This window comes from Somniosus microcephalus, chromosome 12 (genome assembly GCF_052327205.1).
Source record: "Somniosus microcephalus isolate GS21.2 chromosome 12, FLI_Smic_1.0, whole genome shotgun sequence".
Classification (NCBI taxonomy): Eukaryota; Metazoa; Chordata; class Chondrichthyes; order Squaliformes; family Somniosidae; genus Somniosus; species Somniosus microcephalus.
In genome coordinates this window covers 54387644-54409515 of record NC_140998.1, presented here as the reverse complement: position 1 = coordinate 54409515, position 21872 = coordinate 54387644, and positions in this window count along the sequence as shown.

The following is a 21872-nucleotide window of genomic DNA, read 5'->3' as shown; positions in this document are numbered from 1 at the left end:
GTGGCAAAAGCAGGAAGGCAGATTATTATCTAAATGGCAATAGATTGGGAGAAGGGAAAGTGCAACGAGACCTGGGCGTCCTTGTGCACCAGTCGCTGAAAGTAAGCATGCAGGTGCAGCAGGCGGTTAAGAAGGCAAATTGTATGTTGGCCTTCGTAGCGAGAGGGTTTGAGTACAGGAACAAGGATGTCTTGCTGCAGTTGTACAGGGCCTTGGTGAGGCCACATCTTGAGTATTGTGTGCAGTTTTGGTCACCTTATCTGAGGAAGGATGTTCTTGCCATGGAAGGAGTGCAGCGAAGATTCACCAGGCTGATATCTGGGATGGCAGGAATGACATACGAGGAGAGATTGGGTCGATTGGGCTTGTACTCGCTGGAGTTTAGAAGAATGAGAGGGGATCTCATCGAAACTTATAAAATTCTAACAGGACTAGACAGACTAGATGCTGGAAGGATGTTCCCGATGGTCGGGGAGTCCAGAACCAGGGGTCACAGTTTAAGGATAAGGGGTAAGCCATTTAGGACAGAGATAAGGAGGAATTTCTTCACCCAGAGAGTGGTGAACCTGTGGAATTCTCTGCCAAAGAAGGCAGTAGAGGCCAATTCATTAAGGCCTAGGAATTCAGTTGTTTGCGCCAGCCGCTAGCGCCTTAGGAGAAGTGGGGCGCTAAGCGGCTAGCGCCCGGGCGCGGTGCGATCTGCGCGTCTCGCGAACTTCAGTTAAGATTTAGCGGCGGCGCAAAACCTTTACACACACTCAGCTGCACGCGCAGATCCTGACGTAATTTCATGGTGCAACGCCCTTTGTGCGCCCTGAACCGGAAATTCAGTGGCGCCGGCCTATTGTGCGCCTGGCGCCCCTAGCGACTGGTAGAGGGGAACGGTTCCCATTCGTTGCGGGGGGCGCTAATTAAAGGGGACTCCTCCTGCAATATAAATGGCAGCCATTTTGCACCACTCCTTCTTTGTGAGAGACGGATCTTTGGAGAGAGACAAAGGTAGAGAGCTTTCTGGTTTGGCTCAACGCTCACACAGGTACTTGTGGCTTCAGGCCACAGCTTTGCACTTGTCTTTAACTTCAGTGTCATAGCATTGATTGGAAACATATAATGGGGGCTGCAATGGGTGGAAACGTTGGGCTTCTCCATTGCATTCAAAGGGCTCAGAGACGCCATGAGAGAGTGCCAGTCATGGCCAGATGGAGAAGGGCCAACAGGCGTCAGCAAAGGAGGCCTTACCCGCCCAGGGTATACCGCCAGCAGTTCTCATATCTGAACATGTCTGAGGAGCAGTGTGTTCGGAGGCTGCGATTCAGAAGGGCGGTGGTCACTGAGATCTGCCACCTGCTTCGCGGAGATCTGCAGCCACAGCTCAGGAGCAGGACGTCTCTGTCGGTGGCAGTAAAGGTGACGGTGGCTCTCAACTTCTATGCCACCGGCTCCTTCCAATCCGCTACTGCGGACATTTCCAACATCTCCCAGTTTGCGGTACATTGCTGCATCCGCCAGGTGACCAATGCCCTTTTCAGAAGGAGACGTCAGTTCATCTCCTTCCCCATGACCGTTGACAAGCAGCAAGAGTGTGCAATGGGCTTTGCAGCATTAGCGGGCTTCCCCATGGTGCAGGGCGCCATTGACTGCACCCATGTGGCTTTGCGGGCACCTCTAGAGAATGCCGAGGATTACCGCAACCGGAAGGGCTACCATTCGCTCAACGTGCAGTTGGTGTGTGACCACAGGCCGCTCAGCCTAGCTGTTAATGCCCGCTTTCCAGGCAGCAGCCACGATGCCTTCATCCTGCGCCAGACTTCTGTGGCAGACATGTTCGAGGCCCAGCCTTACCCACGAGGATGGCTTCTTGGGGACAAAGGCTATCCTTTGTGCACCTGGCTGATGACCCCGCTCCGTGCGCCCAGCACCCCTGCTGAAGAGGGATACGATGACAGCCATCAAGCAACCAGGAACATCATTGAGCAAACAATCGGCGTGCTGAAGCAATGGTTCCGCTGTCTGGATCGTTCCGGGGGAGGCCTACAGTACTCGCCTGAGCGAGTCTCTCATTTCGTTGTCGTGTGCTGCATGCTGCACAACCTGGCTATCCGCAGGACTCAGCTACTGCCAGCAGACATTGGAGGACCACCAGATGAGGAGGAGGAGGACCAGCACAGGAGGGAGGCAGAAAGTGCAAGGGCCGCCCATTGGCGGCTTATTGCAAGTCGGTTCTAGGCCCCCTCTCAGGGAATGGCTTGTGCCAATGGCAGAAGATGAATGTAGCCACTCCACAAGCCCTCAGCCGAGCAGGGCAACCAGGACTTCCAAAAGAAAGCATGGACAGTGCGATTTAAGAAAATTTTTTACTGTGCCCTTCCCACATGACAAACTAATGGAGAGAAACCCCCACCAAAAACACAAATACACCAGTCTCGGCCTTTAAATATAAAACAAATACAGCAGTCTCAGCCTTTATATATGAAACAAATACACCAGTCTCGGCCTTTATAAGTAAAACAAATATACCAGTCTCGGCCTTTAAATATGAAACAAATACAGCAATCTCGGCCTTTATATATGAAACAAATACAGCAGTCTCGGCCTTTATATATGAAACAAATACACCAGTCTTGGCCTTTAAATATGAAACAAATACACCAGTCTTGGCCTTTATATACAAAGCAAAACATTTGGCCACACCTTCTACTTTTTCCCCTGCGAGGGTGATCCGTTTCGCTTCCGTGACTGGCCCCTACCCGCCCTGCAGCTCCTCCTCAATGGGACCCGATTGGCTGCAGCAAGGCTGGGGGAAGGCTGCTGAGGGTCAGATGGTGAGATGGCAGATGCCCTTGGGGGTCGGCCTGGACCAGCTCTGGGCCTGGAGGGGCCGGCTGCTGACTGCTCCAACTCTGCTTGGGCGGCAGCAGTCTGTCCAACAGCTGGTGGCAGCTGCAATGGAGGAGTGACAGTGTTGGCTGCAGGAATGCTGCCAACCTGACAGATCACAGGCACTCCCTGGTTGGCTGATAGATTGGCACGCGCACGGGCCAGCACTGCAGCATGCGCAGCAATCTGCTGAGGCACAGACTGCTGGGCTGCTGCGGCACGGCAAGTGCCCCGGCGATGCCTGGCCAATCCAGCGAGTGTGGCAGCAGTTAGTGCCCGTGTGGTCCTGGTCTGTGTCTGCATGACAGCAGCCAGTGAATGCACGGCACGACTGAGCACTTGGCTAGAAGCCGCCTGTGAAGCAGTGAAGTCCTGCTGACTCCTAGCCTGTGCTGCCGTGATGTCCTGCAGACTCCTGGCCTGTGCTGCTCTGAATTGTTGCAGACTCCTGGCCTGTGCTGCACTGAATTGTTGCAGACTCCTGGCCTGTGCTGCCACGACGTCCTGCAGACTCCTGGCCTGTGTTGCACTGAATTGTTGCAGACTCCTGGCCTGTGCTGCACTGAATTGTTGCAGACTCCTGGCCTGTGCTGCCGCGACGTCCTGCAGACTCCTGGCCTGTGCTGCCCCGAATTCCTGCACACTCCTTGCCAGTGACTCTATGGAGTCAGGCATCCTTGCCACTGCAGCCATGAGCTTAGTGTGACTGCGCTCAGCCTGGGCGCCCATTACCGCTAGGAGCCGCACCTCCTCTGTGCTCACCGTAGCAGGACTGGAGGCCGCACTCACCCTCCAGGGAGAAGGCCGCCAAGCTTCCCCACCTCTCCCACGTTGCTGCAGCCCGCTGGTCCCCGGAGCTTCACTATCCTCCGACCCTTCCCCCCTGCTCCCCTCCAGGGAAGACGTGTCACCATCATGGCCATGGGTTGCCTCGGCTGAGGGTGTCCCTGATGGGCTGGCTTCCTCTTCCTCCTCCTCTATGTCGGACTCGGACACAGTGCCAGCTTGAGGGGCCGCCTCCTCACCTGGCGAGTCACCATCTGAAAGCAGGGAGGCACAAGAGTTGCTTTAGAGTGAGGACAGGGCGGCAGCGAGGGAGGCATGAGTGCTGCTGTGCACTGCATTGGTTCGATAGTGGCAAAGGATGCTGGTGTGAGGCGCAAGTGGAAAGGGAGAGGTCAAAAAGGTGATGACCTTACCATTGGTGCCCAGAACAGGGTCAGCATCTGTAGTGGTGACGGGGCCACTCAGCCGGCCTGCCATGATCCACTCCACTCGCTGCTCGAGGTCGCTCAGCTGTTTCAGGTCAGGACGGCCTCCCCCGGTCTGTCGCTGCTGTCTTCTGTTATGCGCCAGCTTGGCCTGCAAGAGAAAGGACAGCCTCTAAGTACAGTGTCAAGCCCTGATCTTGCCCGCACTGCCTCCCATGGTCGAATAGCCCTGACAGTGTCTAAAGTCCTGAATGCGCAAGTGCTTTTCATGACAGTCCCATAGCTGCTGGATGAGGGCTGGCCATTAGGGCTTTCAGACCCGTTTGGCCATAAAGTGAGCTGCACATGCAGGGATAAGGAGGATACTGGAAAGGGTACTCACCCTGACAACCCAAGTGAGGTCGTTGAATTTTTTCTGGCACTGGGTTGGTGTCCTGCCAACCATGCTGTTGGACGTGACCCTGTTTGCCACATCCCTCCATGCTTTCCGATATTCAGCGGGCAGCGGCCTCCTGCCACCCTCAAGGAAGAGGATATGGCACCTGCGGCCCACTGCGCCAACCAGCAGCCTCAGGTCACCCTCGCCGAAGCGCTGCGCTCTCTCCCTGGCCTTCTCCATTCTCCTGGGCGTGGAGCTGTTCCAGAAGCAGTGTTCAGGCCTTGCCTTAGGGCTGCAGTGTGCAGGGTGTGGCAGCCAAGCAATTGCACCCTCCCCCTTTAAGTGCTGACCGGCGCCTGACTGTCTGCCCTCAATGAGCAACTCGCCGCACATGCGCTGCGCCCGCCTTTGGTGTTTGCGCCCCGGATCGCCGGCTTAGCACCTAATGAAAGTCGTGCATCGCCTGCTTTAGCGCAGCAGCAACCTCTTGGGTCGATGCAACTGAATATCGGCGAAGGTGGCGCTAAGTTGCGCCGGGCGCAAAAGTTAGCGAACGCCATGCTGTAGCGCCCCAAACGTGGCTATAATGAATTTCTAGGCCTAAGTATATTCAAGAAGGAGTTGGATATATTTCTTAAGGCTAAAGGGATCAAGGGGTATGGAGAGAAGGCAGGAACAGGGTACTGAATTTGGATGATCAGCCATGATCTCATTGAAAGGCGGAGCAGGCTCGAGGGGCCGAATGGCCTACTCCTGCTCCTATCTTCTATGTTTCTATGTTTCTATGTCAGTGTTTAACAACTTCACAGAGCTGTCAAACACTGACATTTCATCTGTCAAAAGCTCTTGACAGATGAAATGTCAATCCCTGACGTCACCTGTAACCGGGTATCCCTTAATTGGCCTGCGGGCTCAACAAGGTCAATCAAGGGAAAATCGCATGGGTTGGCCACAAATCGGTGGAGGCGGGACTACAACCCAAAAAGTGGGAGTCCCGCCTCCATCACGTCCCCATTGACAAAATCCAGCCCAGAGTGTCTGGAACAGCTCGGTGTATTTCCCAGGGAGGGGTCAAGCCAATCTCTTGAATTGCAAAAATGCTGTGAATAGCTGACCAAAGAGAAACACAGTTTTCAATTACTTTTGTTCTATGATATTTTAAAAGAAATTTAGAACTGTATCTTGCACAGTGTTGCATAAAGCCTCAGCCAATCTGAGACAGTCAGGGGTATGAGGCTAATCAGAGGAAAGAGCCATATAAGAAGTAAGCAGCTATGTTTCAAGAGTTGATTTCATATTGAGGGTTAAGCCCAAGGGAAGCGTCTGTTGTTTTTCATATTCTGGATAATGGTGAAATTTGTCATTAATGTAAAAACTCTTTTTAATTTCAATATTAGTATGTACTATTTGTACTGAGTACTATTCATTTACTTGTTAAATGTTCAATAAGTTTTAAATGTGGTTTAAAGCCTGAGCTTGGTCTGATAGAGCACATATTCTTCTGCCTCCTGAAAATGAGATAATCGTGTGATACCATGTGATATATTCGCACAAGCCACAGGTTACAACATTCCCTGTTCGACTCCTACCTTTCAGTATATTTTCTTAAATATTGATAAGTAAAGGAAGACACTGGTTTGTAGGGGTTGCGGCATCCACTTATAAGAATGGCCAGTGACAGTGAATGCAAGGGAATATCTAGTATAAAAATCCAAAAATATAACAATGCTGTAGAGCCCTGATATCTCTTACCTGTTTGAAGTTAGTAGGGAGTTTTGAAATCCAACCATTAGAGAAAGAGTTCAGTGAAATTATAGAATAGAAGGTTACTACAATCATCATCCTATTTAGCATCAGTGCATTGAACTTTGAAGACCATGGGCAGGATTTTCCCTGTGAAGGCGGGATGGTGCGGGAGAGCTGGTTGGCAGGTTCCGGTCCTGCTCCTGTCTGTAGCCGCTCTCTGAAAACGATTTTCCGTAGATTAGCCTTGTTAAGCCCGCCCTGCGGGGTTTCCGGCCAATTAAAAGGAAGCGGGTCTGATGACGTCATTTGGTTTCCTTAAAGGGACCATGGCCACATTGATTTTGACAGTTCTGCTGTCAGTGTTCTGCAGCATTGAGGTGCTGCAAACACTGACGAGCACTGCACAAAGGTGCACGGCTTATGGAGGGAGTCACAGCAAGCAGGGAGGTTCTCTTCCCTTCCATTGGGCAGAAGAGACCTCCCCAGGACACCAACGCAGCCTGGTTGCACATTGCAGAGGGGGGCAAAAGCAGGGAAGTCGTCAGGAGTCCCTGGCTGTAGTGGCGCAAACCTTTCAATGATCTCAATAGATCACAAAATGTTACCGCAAAGCCACATTCAACCTCATCCTGCTGTGCCACTCAGCACATACCATCACTCTGCCTTCCTTACCCTACTCCTGCACAGCCTTACACCAACTTACCTTGCACCTCCACCCATCCTTCTATATCTACATTACCACTTCCCCATCTCACTAGCCACCCCTCACACTCACCCTCATCCTAGTCCAATCATACCAACTAACAACACACACGAGTAGGCACTTGGATGTCTTATGCAATGTTCATGTAAATTTTCTGTTAATGTGTTGTCAAACATTGAAATCTTTATTTTCAACACTTTGCCTTATTGTACAGATCTGTGTTCACCTTTGGAAGTGTCTTTGTGAGTTGCAGTGAATGGTTAGACATAAAGGTATCCCCCGCAATGGTGATGAGTGTGAAAGGAACGGCTTGGTCATTGTAGGAATTGTTATGGTGCTGGTGTGGGGTGGTGTTAACCTGGCGTATCATGTGGCAGCCAGGGTGTACAGCGTCAAGTGAAGTAAATCTGGCCATGGTGAGACCATCGCTGGCCTCCCGGACAGCAATGTGGTTGGGTGCTGATGCCCTGTGTCCTGTGTAGCATCAGGTGATTGCGCAGAAGGTAGGTGTTGTTGTTGGTGATGTTGGTATGCCTGGTGATGTTGGTGTTGAGGCTGATCGTGGACGGATTCAGAGGACCAAGGTGAGATTTTTTCAAGGGCACCGATGTTGTTGGAATAGATGGCAGCTGAAGTTGAGAAGTCAGAAGCGATCTGTCAATGGTGAGAGAGCTTGCTCCAAGGAGGTGACAGTGCATAAAGAGTTAACACCACACACTAACAGCCTCCAGACAGATCAAATGTGTCATCCAAATCCTGAAATCAGACAGCTCTGACATTTGAAGGTGAACAGATGTGAGAGTTCAGCTTTTATACTGCAGTTGCAGCTGTGAACTATGCAGCTTGCAGCTACTCCCGACATACTTACCTGACGTGACCTCCAAACATCGTGAAACCCATTTAAAATGCGGGAAAATAGGAAAAGGCTGTCCAAATAGCAATTAACAAGCACTTAACAAAGAGTTAAGTGTCTTAAATCCCTCACTCGCCGCTTGGTGTCGGTTCTGTAACATTTGCATATTGATTTATCATTGGCCCGCAGGCATTGGTAAGGAATACCTATTATATTCACATGTGATCACATGCTGAGTTGTCATTGGCCTGCAGGCATCTGTAAGGACTACTATTGTTTTGGAGGACCTGGGGTCCTGACTCCAGCTTGTCCACACGGTGCTGTATTGATTGAGAAAGCTTACAGACCTCATGCTTCATTAAAAGAGTTTAAATTGTAATACTCTGTTGTCCTGCAATTTATTATTTTTGTACAAAGTGTGCAAAACAAGACATGGTGTCAGAACAGGGATTTGAAATGGACATCGTTGGAGCTCCCTTACCCCGAATAAATTGGGAATCTTTGAACTTACCTAGAGAATGGAGCAAGTTCAAGCAACACGTGGAGTTGATGTTTTCGGGTCCACTGAAAAGCAAAGGGGAGGAAGAAAGATGCAGCTACCTACTCTTGTGGATCAAAGAAAAAGGGAGAGACATTTTTAACACATAGGCCTAGAAATTCAGTATAGCCACGTTTGGGGCGCTACAGCCGGGCGTTCGCTAAATTTTGCGCCCAGCGCAACTTAGCGCCACCTTCGCCGATATTCAGTTGCAACGCCCCAAGAGGTTGCTGCTGCGCTAAAACAGGCGATGCACGACTATCATTAGGTGCTAAGCCGGCGATCCGGGGCGCTAACACCGAGGGCGGGCGCAGCGCTAACACCGAGGGCGGGCGCAGCACAGGTGCGGCGAGTTACTCATTGAGGGCAGACAGTCAGGCGCCGGTCAGCTCTTAAAGGGGGAGGGTGGAATTGTTTGGCTGCCACGCCCTGCACACTGCAGCCCTAAAGCAAGGCCTGACCACTGCTGCTGGAACTGCTCCACGCCCAGGAGAATGAAGAAGGCCAGGGAGAGAGCGCAGCGCCTCGGCGAGGGTGACCCGAGGGTGCTGGTTGGCGCAGTGAAGCGCAGGCGCCATGTCCTCTTCCCTGAGGGTGGCAGGAGGCCGCTGCCCGCCGAATATCGGAAAGCCTGGAGGGAGGTGGCAAACAGGGTCACATCCAACAGCGTGGTTGGCAGGACTCCAACCCAATGCCAGAAAAAATTCAACGACCTCACTCGGGTTGTCAGGGTGTGTACCCTTTCCAGTATCCTCCTCATCCCTGCATGTGCACCTCAATTTATGGCCAAAGGGACCTGAAAGCTCTAATGCCCAGCCCTCATCCAGCAGCTATGGGACTGTCATGAAAAGCACTTGCACATTCAGGACTTAATACACTGTCAGGGCTATTCGACCATGGGAGGCAGTGCAGGCAAGATCAGGGCTTGACACTGTTGGGGCAATTCGACCATGGGAGGCAGTGCAGGCAAGTTCAGGACTTTATACACTGTCAGGGCTATTCCACCATGGGAGGCAGTGCAGGCAAGATCAGGGCTTCACACTGTACTTAGAGGCCGTCCTCTCTAGCAGGGCAAGCTGGCGCATAACAGAAGACAGCAGCGGCAGACCGGGGGAGGACGTCCTGACCTGAAACAGCTGAGCGACCTCGAGCAGCGAGTGGAGCGGATCATGGCAGGCCAGCTGATTGGCCCCGTCACCACTGGAGATGCCGACCCTGTTCTGGGCACCAATGGTAAGGTCATCACCTTTTTGACCTCTCTCTTTCCACTTGCGCCTCACACCAGCATCCTTTGTCACTCTCGAACCAATGCAGTGCATAGCAGCACTCATGCCTCCCTCGCTGCCGCACTGTCCTCACTCTGAAGCAACTCTTGTGCCTCCCTGCTTTCAGATAGTGAATCGCCAGGTGAGGAGGCAGCCCCTCAAGCTGGCACTGTGTCAGAGTCAGACATAGAGGAGGAGGAAGAGGAAGCTGGCCCATCAGGGACACCCTCAGCTGAGGCAGCCCATGGCCATGATGGTGACACGTCTTCCCTGGAGGGGAGCAGGGGGGAAGGGTCGGAGGAGAGTGAAGCTCCGGGGCCCAGCGGGCTGCAGCAACGCGGGAGGGGTGGGGAAGCTCGGCGGCCTTCTCCCCGGAGGGCGAGTGCGGCCTCCAGTCCTGCTATGGTGAGCACAGAGGAGGTGCGGCTCCTAACGGAAATGGGCGCCCTGCAGTGGCAAGGATGCCTGACTCCATAGAGTCACTGGCAAGGAGTGTGCATGAATTCGGGGCAGCACAGGCCAGGAGTCTGCAACAATTCAGTGCAGCACAGGCCAGGAGTCTGCAGGACTTCACGGCAGCACAGGCTAGGAGTCAGCAGGACTTCGCTGCATCACAGGCGGCTTCTAGCCAAGTGCTCAGTCGTGCCGTGCATTCACTGGCTGTTGTCATGCAGACACAGACCAGGGCCACACGGGCACTAACTGCTGCCACCCTCGCTGGATCAGCCAGGCATCGCCGGGGCACTCGCCACGCCGCAGCAGCCCAGCAGTCTGTGCCTCAGCAGATTGCTGCGCATGCTGCAGTGCTGGCCCGTGCGAGTGCCAGTGTATCAGCCGACCAGGGAGTGCCTGTGCTCTGTCAGGTTGGCAGCATTCCAGCAGCCAACACTGTCACTCCTCCACTGCAGCTGCCACCAGCCGTAGGACAGACTGCTGCCGACCAAGCAGAGTTGTAGCAGTCAGCAGCCGGCCCCTCCAGGCCCAGAGCTGGTCAAGGCCGACCCCCAAGGGCATCTGCCGTCTCACCATCTGACCCTCAGCAGCCTTCCCTCAGCCTTGCTGCAGCCACTGGGGTCCCATTGAGCAGGAGCTGCAGGACGGGTAGGGGCCAGTCACGGAAGCAAGACGGATCACCCTCGCAGGGGAAAAAGTAGTAGGTGTGGCCAAATGTGCTGTTTTACATATAAAGGCCGAGACTGGTGTAATTGTTTTATATATAAAGGTCAAGACTGGTGTAATTGTTTTATATATAAAGGCTGAGACTGGTGTATTTGTGTTATATATAAAGGCCAAGACTGGTGTAATTGTTTTATATATAAAAGCCGAGACTGGTGTATTTGTTTTATATATAAAGGCCGAGACTGGTGTAATTGTTTTATATATAAAAGCCGAGACTGGTGTATTTGTTTTATATATAAAGGCCGAGACTGGTGTAATTGTTTTATATATAAAGGCCGAGACTGGTGTATTTGTTTTATATATAAAGGCCGAGACTGGTGTAATTGTTTTACATATAAAGGCCGAGACTGGTCTATTTGTGTTTTTTGGGGGGGTTTCTCTCCATTAGTTTGTCATGTGGGAAAGGCACAGAGGTCTCACAGTAAAAAAAATTCTTAAATCGCACTGTCCATGTTTGCTTTTGGAAGTCTTGTTTGCCTTGATCGGCTGAGGGCTTGTGGAGTGGCTACATTCATCTTCTGTCATTGGCACAAGCCATTCCCTGAGAGGGGGCCTAGAACCGAGTTGCAATAAGCCGCCGATGGGCGGCCCTTGCACTTTCTGCCTCCCTCCCGTGCTGGTGCTCCTCCTCCTCCTCCTCCTCCTCCTCCTCCTCCTCCTCCTCCTCCTCCTCCTCTGGTGGTCCTCCAATGTCTGCTGGCAGTGGCTGAGTCCTGCAGATAGCCAGGTTGTGCAGCATGCAGCACACGACAACGAAATGGGAGACTCGCTCAGGCGAGTACTGTAGGGCTCCCCCGGAACGATCCAGACAGCGGAACCGTTGCTTCAGCACGCCGATTGTTTGCTCAATAATGTTCCTGGTTGCTTGATGGCTGTCATTGTATCGCTCTTCAGCAGGGGTGCTGGGCGCATGGAGTGGGGTCATCAGCCAGGTGCACAAAGGATAGCCTTTGTCCCCGAGAAGCCATCCTCGTGGGTGAGGCTGGACCTGGAACATGTCTGCCACAGAAATCTGGCGCAGGATGAAGGCATCGTGGCTGCTGCCTGGAAAGCGGGCATTGACAGCTAGGATGAGCTGCCTGTGGTCACACACCAACTGCACGTTGAGCGAATGGTAGCCCTTCCGGTTGCGGTAATCCTCGACATTCTCTAGAGGTGCCCGCAAAGCCACATGGGTGCAGTCAATGGCGCCCTGCACCATGGGGAAGCCCGCTAATGGTGCAAAGCCCATTGCACGCTCTTGCTGCTTGTCCACGGTCATGTGGAAGGAGATGAACTGACATCTCCTTCTGAAAAGGGCATTGTTCACCTGGTGGATGCAGCAATGTACCGCGAACTGGGAGATGTTGGAAATGTCCCCAGTAGCGGATTGGAAGGAGCCGGTGGCATAGAAGTTGAGAGCCACCGTCACCTTCACTGCCACTGACAGAGACGTCCTGCTCCTGAGCTGTGGCTGCAGATCTCTGCGAAGCAGGTGGCAGATCTCAGTGACCACCTCCCTTCTGAATCGCAGCCTCTGAACACACTGCTCCTCAGACATGAGAACTGCTGGCGGTATACCCTGGGTGGGTAAGGACTCCTTTGCCGACGCCTGTTGACCCTTCTCCATCTGGCCATGACTGGCACTCTTTCACGGCGTCTCTGAGCCCTTTGAATGCAATGCAGTAAGCCAACGTTTCCACCCATTGCAGCCCCCATTATATGTTTCCAATCAATGCTATGACACTGAAAGTTAAGTACAAGTGCAAAGCTCTGGCCTGAAGCCACAAGTACCTGTGCGAGTGTTGAGCCAAACCAGAAAGCTCTCTACCTTTGTCTCTCTCCAACGATCCGTCTCTCACAAAGAAGGAGTGGAGCAAAATGGCTGCCTTTTATACTGCAGGAGGAGTCCCCTTTAATTAGCGCCCCCTGCGCCCCGCAGCGACTGGGAACCGTTCCCCTCTACCAGTCGCGGGGGACACCAGGCGCACAATAGGCCGGCGCCACTGAATTTCCGGTTCGGGGCGCACAAAGGGCGTTGCACCATGAAATGACGTCAGGATCTGCACGTGCAGCTGAGCGCGCGCAAATGTTTTGCGCCGGTGCTAAATCTTAACTGAATTTCGCGAGAAGCGCAGATCGCGCCGCGCCCGGGCGCTAGCCGCTTAGCGCCCCACTTCTCCTCCTCCTAAGGCGCTAGCGGCTGGCGCAAACAACTGAATTTCTTGGCCATGGTCTCTCACCGCAGATGAAGTAAAGGTACTGAAAAGTTATTTTGACCGTTTTGAGGCATATGTGATGCCCAAGACAAATACGCTATTCGCTAGGTACAAGTTTCAGAAGAAAGTACAAGGAGCTAGTGAGTCGTTTGAACAGTTCGTGACTGAGTTAAAACTGCTGGTAAAAGACTGTGTATATGCAGATAAAGACAAGATGGTCAGAGACCGCATCGTGTTTGGAATACATTCAGCTAAAATGAGAGAAACTTTTGAATGTTGGGTCCGGGCTAACGCTGGACAAAGCTATAGACATAGCTAGATCACATGAGATAGCCCAAGCACAGTTGAAAACCATAACCGGCGCCACGAGCAGCTCGAGTGAACAGACAGTGCACGCAGTTAATAGATACACTCCAAAGAACACTGCCCAGAGAGCGTGTTTCAGAACAGAAAGAACAGCAAGAGTTCTAAAAATGGGCGACACAGACATAAAACGCTTCAAAAACTGTGGATATTGTGGAAACAACTGGCATGGAGAAAAGGAGTACTGCCCCGCCAAAGGAAGGCAATGTACTAAATGTGGCAAACGGAACCACTTTGCTAAAGTTTGCAAGACTGTTTTCGGAAAAGCAGTACACAGTGAGTGACAGCCAAATGCCAGATAGAGAGCCAAATGCAGAGGAACTGTTTATTGATTCTGTGTCACAGAAAAAACAGATTTCAGAGACTGAGCAAGCCTATGCCAATATTGAGACAGGAAAACAGGGCAAAGAGCTTAAGTTTAAACTAGACATTGGAGCTCAGGTTAATGTAATTCCTCTGAGTGAGTATCACAGCTTGAAGGATGAGTGTGAGCTACAGCCGACCTCACGCAGACTGATCGGCTATGGGGGTGAGCAGCTCATTGTAAAAGGCACATGCGTGATGAAATGCAAGTACAAAGAAAGCGACATGATGTTCAACTTTTACATTGTTGACACTCAAGCACCTTCAGTGCTAGGTCTAAAGGCATGTTTAGACATGGACCTCATCCATGGAATATGCTGCCCCAAAAAGCTGTAGAAGCTACATCATTACATAAATTTAAAACAGAAATAGACAGTTTCCTAGAAGTAAAGGGAATAAAGGGTTATGGGGAGCGGGCAGGAATTTGGACATGAGTCTAGGTTCGGATCGGTCATGGCCCTGTGGGTAGCGGAGCGGGCCCAGGGGCCGTGTAGCCTGATCCTGCTCCTATTTCATGTGTCTAATTCTGTTAGATTCAGGAGATGGTTCTGTGATAGTAGATTGGCGGTTAGGATCAGATCAGCCATGATCTTATTGAATGGCGGAGCAGGCTCGAGGGGCCGATTGGCCTACTCCTGCTCCTATTTCTTATGTTCTTATGTTATGTAAGCTGGTGCGATCATTGACAGCACCAGTTGAGAAGCAGACAGTCATGGAAGAGTTTGCTGACGTTTTCCAAGGAATCGGACTATTCCCAGGTGAATGCACTATTCACCTTGACCCAGCAGCAACCCCTGTGGTTTGCCCACCGAGAAGGATACCCCTTGCTCTACGTAGTCGCCTGAAGGAGGAGCTACAGAGCATGGAGAATACAGAAATCATCGTCCGGGAAACAGAACCGACAGAGTGGGTCAACGCCTTAGTAGTGGTTGAGAAACCACGTACAGGCAAGCTCAGAGTCTGTCTCGACCCCAGAGATTTGAACAAGGCTATCAAACGCCCTCACTACCCTCTACCAACGCTAGATGACATCACACCCAAGCTAGTGGGAGCACGTTACTTCAGTGTAATGGACGCACAATCAGGATACTGGACTATCAAGCTCACGGAAGAGTCATCTAAGCTAACAACGTTCAACACACCATTTGGACGCTACCGATTTCTGCGTTTACCATTTGGTCTTATCTCAGCTCAGGATGAATTCCAGCGGAAAGTCGACGAAACCTATGAAGGCCTCGACGGAGTAGTCGCAATCGTAGACGACATCCTCATCTATGGCAGGAATAGAGAGGAACATGACAGGAACCTCCGTGCGATGCTACAAAAATCATTGGAGAAAGGTATCCGGCTCAACCCCGAGAAAAGCATAATCGGATCCGCCGAGATCAGTTATTTCGGGCATCGCCTCTCAACTGATGGCATTAAGCCGGATCCAGAGAAAATCTCCGCCATCAAGAAGATGGAGCCGCCAAAAAACTGTGCAGAGCTAGAGACAGTACTAGGCATGGTTAACTACTTAGCCAAGTTTGCCCCGAGCCTCTCCGAAATCAATGCACCCATGCGTCAGTTGCTCAAACAATCCAATGAATTCCTGTGGGACAAACAACATGACACAGCATTTCAGAAAATGAAAGTCCTAATCACCAGAGAACCAGGACCAGTTCTTGCCTACTTCGACCCCAACAAAGAGCTCAGACTACAAGTGGACGCGTCAAAGTACGGACTAGGCGCAGTATTACTGCAAGAAGGAAAGCCCATCGGCTACGCTTCCAGATCTCTCACAGACAGTGAAATCAACTATGCTCAAATCGAGAAAGAGCTATATGCAATTCTGTTCGGATGTAAGCGTTTCCACCAGTACGTCTATGGCCGACAAGTCATTGTGGAATCCGACCACAAGCCCCTCGAGTCAATCATGAGGAAACCACTAGCCGCAGCCCCACCAAGGCTACAGAGAATGATCCTTCAGCTACAGAAGTATGACTTCACAATAATTCACCATCCAGGCAAAGACATTCCTGTCGCAGACACGCTCTCCAGAAAGTCTCTTAGCTACCAGGACAGCAGCCTCAGTGAAGGCATGGATGTGCAGGTGCACATGGTGTACAACAGCTTACCTATGAGTGACTCAAAACTGAAGGAGATCCGAGCAGAAACAGAGAAAGATGCACAACTCACACTGCTGAGCAAAGTCATACATGAAGGATGGCCTGAGGAAAGGAGGAAATGCCCTCAGAGCATATCTGAATTCTGGAACCACAGAGACAAACTGTCACAAATCAACAGAATCATCTTCAAAGGGGAGAAAATCATCATTCCTACCAGTCTCAGAGAAGAGATGTTGACAAAAATTCATGCTGGACATATGGGCATGGAAAAATGCAAACAAAGAGCACGTGACATTATGTTTTGGCCCAGAATGTGCAAACACATTGAGGACATTGTCGGAAAATGTTCCATTTGTCTAGAACGCCGCCCATCAAATGTCAAAGAGCCCATGATACCTCACCGTATCCCAGACAGGCCCTGGCAGGTCGCGGCAACGGATATGTTCACATGGAACAACGAGGACTACATAGTGACTGTTGATTACTACAGCAGATTTTTTGAATTGGACAAGCTTCACAGCACCACATCTGCAGCTGTGATCCACAAGCTAAAGGCAGCCTTTGCCAGGCATGGCATTGTAGAGACCTTAGTCTCAGACAATGGGCCCCAATACAAATCAAAAGAGTTTGAGTCATTTGCCAAGGCATGGGATTTCACACATGTTATATCAAGCCCACATTACCCTCAAAGTAATGGTCTTGCTGAAAAAACTGTCCGGATTGCAAAAACACTCATGGACAAAGCCAAAGCAGACAAAAGAGACCCCTACATCAGTCTCCTTGAGTACCGCAACACTCCGGTTGACAACTTCAAGTCACCAGCACAGCTGTTGATGAGCCACAGACTTCGCTCAATCCTTCCAAGCACCAACCAGCAGCTGCAGCCAGAGGTCGTCAGCTGCAAGCAAGTGCATGCAAAACGTGTACAGAGACAGCAACACCAAAAGAGATACTATGACAGGTCAGCTAGACTACTGCCGCCGCTGCACAATGGAGAATCCATCAGAATCCAGGAGCATGACTACTGGAAGCCAGCAGTCGTCATCCAGCCAGCTGACACTGAGCGATCGTATCACGTCCGCACCCCAGAAGGACAGGTGTACCGCCACAATCGCAGGCACCTCCTGAACACCAAGGAACAACACCGTCATTCCGACGAGAGGATCAGTTCAACAGAGTGTGATGAACAGAGCAATACACAAAACACATCATACTTACCTGAACCTGATTTATTGACCGATTCAGGAGCATGCTCAGTTCCATACCACACAAGGTCAGGACGAGAGGTCAAGCCTAAAGTTATCCTTGACTTGTGAACTGTCAAAAGGGTGTAGGCGGATCGCTGCCCTAAAAAAAAACTGTACATCGTTATTGAAATGTTGAGATGTTTTCAGTGCTAGTTAAATGTTGAGCTTACTTATATGTTGATGCTACTGAGAACATTATGTAGAAGAAAGGTTCAAAAGTAATGCATAACATTTTTCTTTTAAAAGGGGATGTAACATTTGCATATTGATTTATCATTGGCCCGCAGGCATCTGTAAGGAATACCTATTATATTCACATGTGATCACATGCTGAGTTGTCATTGGCCTGCAGGCATCTGTAAGGACTACTATTGTTTTGGAGGACCCGGGGTCCTGACTCCAGCTTGTCCACACGTTGCTGTATTGATTGAGAAAGCTTACAGACCTGATGCTTCATTAAAAGAGTTTAAATTGTAATACTCCGTTGTCCTGCAATTTATTATTTTTGTACAAAGTGTGCAAAACAAGACAGGTTCTGTTCTGAGATCGCAGACCCGACACTCTTGAAACTCACATGGAGGCGGGATCACGGCGAGTTGACAACCTACCGTCAATCATTTTGAATTTAACAACTGATCCGCCTCCAAACCCGCCCTCTGAGCATCAGCAAATTCACGGTCCATGGTTCCGAATTTCCTCATTTTTTAACACACTGGTGGTGCAATTGCAGCAGTGGACCAGATGTAGGGTTGCAAATTGTGGCGGAACCTGTTTCTGCTAGGTTTCCATCCCATCTTTGAGCAGCTCTCCTGGTGTCCTGGTCAACATTTATCTTTCAACACCACTAAAACAGATTACCTGGCCTGGTCATTTATCTCATTTCTGTTTGTGAGGCCTTCCTATGTAATATTTGGCTGGCACATGTTGCTACATTACAACAGTGATTACACTTCAAAAGTACTTAATTGGCTGTGAGGTGCTTGGGATGTCCTGAGGATGTGAAAGGTGCAATATAAATGCAAGTTCTTTCTTTCCTCACAACAATCTCTCTACTTCTCAATTTCCCCAAGGAGGGTTTGGAGATTGGTCTCACTGAAATTGTGAGCTCTTCTTCTGTTCATCCTTGCATAGCATTTGTCCCTTCTTTAGCTGTCTGTGTTAGATCCTCCAGTGGAAGATGTATCCAAAAAGTGAAACAAAATCACAGATGAACCATCCAATGCAGCTACCTGAGAGTTAACCCAAATGTTTTCCTTCTCACTTGCTGATCTCCCAGCCCACTACTGCAAATTTCAGTCAGATTTTGCATTTTAAAGCAGAACCCGGGTGTACATTGGCCCCTCAAAGGTGTAATTACTGACTCCCTCCCCAACCCAGGAAATTTGGTGCCAGTGTATTATTCTGCTGCTAACGTGTAAGTGTTTGTCGTCTCATCCACTTTGGACCTAAAAAGGATAGAACAGGGTACTTTCTAAATGGTGAAAAGCTAAAAACAGTGGCTGTCCAAAGAGACTTGGGGGTCCAGGTACATAGATCATTAAAATGTCATGAACAGGTACAGAAAATAATCAAAAAGGCTAATGGAATGTCAGTCTTTATACCTAGAAGACTAGAATACAAGGGGGTAGAAGTCACGCTTCAGCTACACAAAGCCCTGGTTAGACCACACCTGGCATACTGTGAGCAGTTCTGGGCACCACACCTTAGGAAGGATATATTGACCTTGGAGGGAATGCAGCGTAGGTTTATCAGAATGATACCTGGACTCCAAGGGTTAAATTACGAGGAGAGATTACACAAACTAGGGTTGTAGTCCCTGGAATTTAGAAGGTTAAGGGGTGATTTGATTGAAGTTTTCAAGATATTAAGGGGAACAGATAGGGTAGGTAGAGAGAAACTATTTCCACTGGTTGGCGAGCCTAGGACTAGAGGGCATAGTCTAAAAATGGTTAATTTAAAATCTGAAATTGATAGATTTTTGTTAACCAAAGGTATTAAGGGATATGGACCAAAGGCGGCTATATGGAGTTAGGTCGCAGATCAGCCATGATCTCATTGAATGGCGGAACAGGCTCGAGGGGCTGAATGGCCTACTCCTGTTCCTATATTCATATGAAGTTACAAAGTCTAATTGATGTTAATTAAATGAGGGTGTAAATTACTATTCAGGCTGGAGATCAGGACCTGAACTTTGTTTGTGGGACAATTAATTAAAAGCCTGTTGTGGCTTCACCATCTTGTGTTCTTGGAGAAAATTTTTAGTACATTGCAAATGATTGCTTTTACTTCTTTATACTTAAAAAAAAAAAGTGGGACAAGACATTTCCATTAGACACTGTGTGATGTACAGAAAGTGTCTGCATCCCTGCAAAGTTTTCATGATATTTTAGATAGATTTAATAGTTGAATTTATTGCTATGTACCTAAAATGAAGATATTTTTCAGTGTTAAACAGTAGAACATAAGAACATAAGAAATAGGAGCTGGAGTAGGCCATTTGGCCCTTCGAGCCGGCTCTGCCATTCAATAAAATCGTGACTGATCTTCTACCTCAACTCCACCTTCCCACACTATCCCCATGTCCCTTAAGTCCCTTAATTCCCAAAAATGTATCGAGCTCTGTCTTGAATATACTCAAAAGTCTGAGCATCCACAGCTCACTGGGGTAGAGAATTCCAAAGTTTCACAACCCTTTGAGTGAAGAAATTTCTCCTCATCTCAGTCCTAAATGGCTGACCCCTTATTCTGTGACTGTGACCTCGTGTTCTAGATTCTCCAGCCAGGGGAAACATTTTCCCAACATTAACCCTGTCAAACCCCTTAAGAATTTTTTATGTTTCAATTAGATCACCTCTCATTCTTATAAATTCTAAGGAATATAAGTCTAATCTACTCAATCTCTCCTCATAAGGCAATCCCCTCATCCCAGGAACCAGCCTAATGAACCTTCACTGCACTCTCTCTCGGGCAAGTATGTCTTTCCTTAGGTAAGGAGACCAGAACTGTACAAAGTACTCCAGATGAGGCCTCACCAATGTATAATTGTAGTAAGACTTCTTGGGGAAAAAATTGGGTATCGCCCATTTTGGGGCACTAATATCGGCCGGGTGCAACATTTAGCGCCTGCCACTAATTATCGCCTCCGACTGCAAAATTCGCCTCTATCGCCCTTGGAGGTGATTTGAGCGCTAAATCTGGCGCTACATGCCTCTCTTAAGGCGCAAACGTCGGGGAGCGAGGTGCTATCTCAGAACACTACCGAAGCTCAGGCGATGTCAGTTACCATGGAAGCCAGACAGACTGGCGCCATCCAGTTCTTAAAGGGGAGGGGCCATCTTGCTGTCCAGCCACACCCTGCTCATTGCAGCCTTGAATCTCGGCCTGGAGAGACCTCAAAAGCAATTGTGTTGGAAGCACTAATGGATAGACCCAGGGAAAGAGCTCAGTACTTAGGAACCTCAAAAGTGGTGCTGAGGACCAAAACTCTTTAGGACAGCGTTGAATCTCTCCAGACATCTCTCTCCCTCTGAACCTGCGTGTACCGAAAATGTTGCTGACAAGAAAAGGCAGGAAGCGCCCGCCTTTAAATAGCGCTCCCTTCCCGACTTGAAAATATTCCCCTCTACCTGTCGTTCCTAGTGGCTGGCGCTAAGGCAGGGGGTGCGACTCAATATCTGGCCCGGGGCGTTGAACGCTCAATCTGCGGGCACAGGAGATTGTGGCGGTAATGTTTAGTGCCCTGCAAAATGACTGGTCATTTTCGCGAGCGACACTAAAATCGCCACACTCAGGGGCTAAGTTCCTAATGCCCCGTTAGCGCCCCCTGAAGGTACCAACGGGAGGCGCAAACCAACCGAATTTTTCCCCCCTTTACTGTTATAAGAACATAAGAAATAGGAGCAGGGGTAGGCCAGTCGGCCCCTCGAGCCTGCTTCACCATTCAATAAGATTATGGCTGATATTCTACCTCAACTCCATTTTCCTGCACTATACCCATATCCCTTGATGTCCTTAATATCCAAAAACCTATCGATCTCTGTTTTGAATATACGCAATGACTCAGCATCCACAACCCTCTTAGGTAGAGAATTCCCAAAATTCACAACCCTTTGAGTGAAGAAATTTCTCCTCATCTTAGTCCTAAATGGCTGACCCCTTATTCTGAGACTGTGACCCCTGGTTCTAGACTCCACGGCCAGGGGAAACATCCTCCCTGCATCTACCCTGTCAAGCCCTGTAAGAATTCTGTATGTTTCAATGAGATCACCTCTCATTCTTCTAAACTCTAGAGAATATAGGCCTAGTCTACTCAATCTCTCCTCATAGGACAATGCCCCCATCCCAGGAACCAGTCTGGTGAACCTTTGTTGCACTCCCTCTATGGCAAGTCTATCCTTCCTTAGGCAAGGAGACCAAAACTGTACACAATACTCCAGGTGTGGTCTCACCAGGGCCCTATATAATTGCAGCAAGACATCTTTAATCTTTTACTGAAATCCTCTTGTAATAACGACCAACATACCATTGCTTTCCTAATTGTTTGCTGTACCTGCATGTTAACTTTCAGTGATTTGTGTACAAGGACACCCAGGTCCCTCTGAACACTAAAATTTCCCAATCTCTCACCATTTAAAAAATACTTTGCTTTTCTAATTTTCCTACCAAACTGGATAACTTCACATTTCTCCACATTATATTCCATTTTCCATGATCTTGCCCACTCACTTAGCTTGTCTATATCCCCTTGAAGCCTCCTTGCATCCTCCTCACAACTTACATTCCCACCCAGCTTTGTATCATCAGCAAACTTGGATATATTACATTTGGTCCCCACATCCAAAT